We start from the raw sequence: 4,126 nt of genomic DNA, 5'->3' as shown, positions 1-4,126 counted from the left end.
CATGTAGAGAGTTCAGCCTCATACAAACCACCTTGTAGAGAATTCAACTACAACAAATCACCCTGTAGAGAAGAAGTTACCTTGTAGAGAGTTCAGCTACAAAGAAACCATCATGTAGGGAGTTCAGCTACAAAGAAACCACCATGTAGAGAGTTTAGCTGCAAACAAATCACCTGTGGAGAGTTCAGCTAGAAACAAATCACCCTGTAGAGAGATCAGCTGGACGAAGTCACCTTGTAGAGAGTTCAGCTACAAAGAAACCATCATGTAGAGAGTTCATCTGCAAACAAATCACCCTGCAGAGAGTTCAGCTACAAAAAAATCACCCTGTAGAGAGTTCAGCTAGACGAAGTCACCTTATAGAGAGTTCAGGTACAAAGAAATCATCATGTAGAGAGTTCGGCTACAAAGACACCACCATGTAGGGAGTTTAGCTGTAAACAAATCACCTGTAGAGAGTTCAGCTAGAAACAAAATACCCTGTAGAGAGACCAGCTAGAAGAGGTTACCTTGTAGAGAGCTCAGCTACAAAGAAACCATCCTGTATATAGTTCAGCTACATTTCAAGTCACCCAGTAGAGAGATCAGCTGCAAAAAAAATATCCTGTGGGGCATAATGGGCATGTAATAAATATATGTATATAATTTGTATAATTACTAATAAAATCAAAAATAATTGAAGTACTAAAATTCTTCTTTAAGTTCTTTTCTTCTTCCTGTAGTAAGAAAAAAACACATGGGTTAAAAAAGCCCCAAAGCCAGCCATAGGCCGGCTTTGCAGTATACAAATACAAAAAGAAGTGATATCTAATCAAAAACAGCCAAGCTGTAAAAAAAGGTGCGGCCCCCAAAAAGGCCATGGTGAAAAAAGATGTGAAATCCAAGGTGGCGGCCAAGAAATGGCTGTGATGGTAGGTTAATGGTTACATTTTAATAACGACAATTCAGGTGAATTTTGTGCCGCTTGGTCTTGGCACCAAATTCACCTGAATTGTTGTTATTAAAATGTAACCATTAACCTACCATCACAGCCATTTCTTGGCCGCCACCTTGGATTTCACATCTTTTTTCACCATGGCCTTTTTGGGGGCCGCACCTTTTTTTACAGCTTGGCTGTTTTTGATTAGATATATACCAACAGCATGCATGCATGCACAGATTGCACACAATCACCTTCGCTGCATGTTTCTTCCGATTGTTCTAGTCGCAGTTAATAACGAGGCTCTAGCAATGATGCAGCTTGTTGTCATCCAGAACTAGAACAGTGCTTGTGCTCCATGGCAGACTTACCTGCAGGTATAGCTATAAAGACTGTTATGATCGTTCATAGATATCGCCTCTTCCATCCTTTTCCGCCAGTTTCTAGCGACGCCACAATTGTAGACCTTTGCTACAGTAGCTAGCTACAGTGCTACAAGCATTTGGTGGCTACAATATCGCATGTTGCTTGCTGGCAAAAGGAGTAGAGGATAACACCCCCTTGGTCGAGAAACAACTGGGTGCATTCCACAAGCACTCATCATCTCTAGTACAACTACCTCACAGTGAATTGGTTAAGTCTACTTTATAGATGACTGCAAGTGCAAGCTACCCTGACATAGGGAACTTTGCAGAAAGACATATAGGAAGAGCTGCATTTGTAGTAATTGTGAGGTAAGAAGATGCGGCTAATTCATGATTCATTATTAATTTTTTATCTATCATTGCATGGCAGTGGGATCTGCCATCAACATCACCTAGCTACGTAAAGTTGTCAAAGGAAGTTACAAAGTAGTTACTGATGCTTTCAAAACTTGGACTGCTGATGATGTCTTGTGGTAGTACTGTAGATGAAATCAGATAGTAAGTTCTGCTATAGTTCTTGGAAATGAGTATTTTGTGGTCTATTGAAGTTAGGCAGTGGAGAAACCTGTGATCATGGCTGGATCTTGTGAAAGCTATGAATGACACTGTACAAGGAATAGTATAAATTAATTCAAGGTTTGTCACAGAAAAAAATTGCTATAGCAATATTTTTATTGTAACAACATTTTTACAGATGCTACCTATAAGAACTATATATAACTAGTGATGAAACAGATTAGGAGAAGAAAGCTGCACTCAACGGACAGAAGTAAAAGAGCAAATCTACATTAATTTTAGTGATGTAACATTCCTCAGAAAAAAAGATTCCTGAAGGTGTCAAGAACTTCAATTTGTGAACTGAAAATTATAGTTGCTGTACAAATGATGTGCTTTTTTACTTATTAATGAAATACGTATTGTGGGTAGTAAATACGACACTGGAGCGAGACATTGCTAGCTATATTACTAGCGCAGTATAAAGCAGATGCACAATATAGAAAATGTTGATTTCAGCTACAGGATTTTTTACATCCTGTATGCATTTCACAGTGTTAAAATGTACATTTCTTCACTGCCTCATTTCCAGCACCATTCTAGATGCAGTGAATCTTTCTCTATCCTCTTTATGAAACTTTACTGAAATCTACTAAATTAATGTTCTAAGTATGAAATGTGGCTGAAATGACAAATTTCATGGCCATTTTATACGCATTACCTACAAGCGGACATGGAACTTTTCGCACAGTGAAGCCCACCCCTAGATCTAGGAGACTACATTCAAAATATGCAATCATTATTGTGAATATAATAGGCAGTGCAAAAATAATAAAACAAACAAAACTCATAAGCTAAATTAATAAATAATAAATAAAAAGATACATGTCAGGCTGGGAGGGGGGGGGATATGTACCCACATGCGAGTCTCATGGGGTAGACTTTTGCCCCATTCCATGAGTTGCCTTCAACTCAAAGGTTAGCTTGAGGTGTGATAATGCAGGGTTTCATTGGGATTGGTTAGGATGACATCAGAAATTCCTGTGGTGTCAAATATAGGAGAACTGTGGAACCCTGCACAACTTACCAAAACAACCACCATCACTAGACATTGATGGACAAGTGCCACATGGCAAACAGTATTTGTGTTATTGTATTGACTACTGAGTAATAAAAATTACACACCTGCAAATTTAAAAGCATACGTTTGCTTGTTTGTTGTGGCAAAGCATATTCTAAATGTTTCGAAAATACAAGATACACAATGTGACAATTAAGGTACCAAGATAGACATGGTAAGCACAAGATCAACAGAATGTACTAAGGTACCAAAATCAAAATGATTCGCTGTAGCAAGTGCCAAAACAATAATTGTAGTAAATATGAAGACTGATTTAGCAGTCAGTGCATACCACCCTTCAATAATTACCATGTTTGGTTTATGCAATAATGAATGCAACAGCTAACCTACATGATTTTTTTTTCAAAGAACAAGTATAATACAGTGCACATGATGTCACTAATTTTAAAAGAGCTCTTATAACTAAACTCTGTGATAGTTTAAGTTAGCTACATCCTGCTTGACAATGTTGCAGTAGTAACTTTTTTGGCATTAAACCCTTGTGATGATGATTAAATATCTTTACAACAAAACACTTTTAGCTACTTTTATATACACTGGCAGATAGCTATGTATATAGTGAATAATTAGCTATATGTGTTACTACAATATAGCAAGGTACTTTAATGTTAGCTTTAAACAATCAACAACTTTTATAATTGTAGGTGGTAAGTACTTTTAGTTTTAATTATTTGTATACTTGGCAAGTACGTTTAGCTTTAGTTTCAGTTATTTGTAAACATTAAATGATATTTTTAGTATAAGTTTCTGCATAAAAATTGAGGCACTTTTAGTTTTAGTCTTTTGACAAATCCGGCAGAAAAAACTTAAGTTTTAGATTTAGTTTCAGATAACTAAAAGTTAAAGCCCTAACTAAAACCACTTTTAGTTTTAGTTTTGGTTAACTAAAACAACACTAAGTGGAACTGTACATAGCTCCTTAGATCGACACTCTATTAGAACAGTACTCTATTAGAACAGTCAGTTTGTAGTAAAATACCCTAATCCTTATTTTACTATGATCAAGCAAGGAATTATCAGCTTGTTCACTACATAACTGAGCTACCCTAGCTCTGCTGCCATCTGAACAGGCTGTGGCAAGACAGAAGTTCCGTAGCAGTGCAGCAAGTAGCTGGTATGTAAACTGGTTTAGAAGTGTGGCATGGA

At 37.0% G+C, this 4,126-nt stretch overlaps 1 long non-coding RNA gene across 2 annotated transcripts; it reads left to right on the top strand.

Annotated features, from left to right (window-relative positions):
• Positions 1-1,136: 1,136 nt before the first annotated feature.
• LOC136256247 (uncharacterized) lies at positions 1,137-2,275 on the top strand. Of its 2 annotated transcripts, none has more exons than XR_010701401.1 (5): positions 1,137-1,296; positions 1,331-1,653; positions 1,715-1,842; positions 1,897-1,980; positions 2,039-2,275. It is a non-coding gene; the product is annotated as an uncharacterized lncRNA (long non-coding RNA). The 2 variants fall into 2 exon arrangements; XR_010701400.1 differs by having other exon boundaries at positions 1,893-1,980.
• Positions 2,276-4,126: the final 1,851 nt, after the last annotated feature.

The sequence above is a fragment of the Dysidea avara genome, chromosome 5 (assembly GCF_963678975.1).
Source record: "Dysidea avara chromosome 5, odDysAvar1.4, whole genome shotgun sequence".
NCBI lineage: Eukaryota > Metazoa > Porifera > Demospongiae > Dictyoceratida > Dysideidae > Dysidea > Dysidea avara.
Note: the sequence above shows the minus strand (reverse complement) of the source record. Positions and strands in the feature narration are given on the sequence as shown.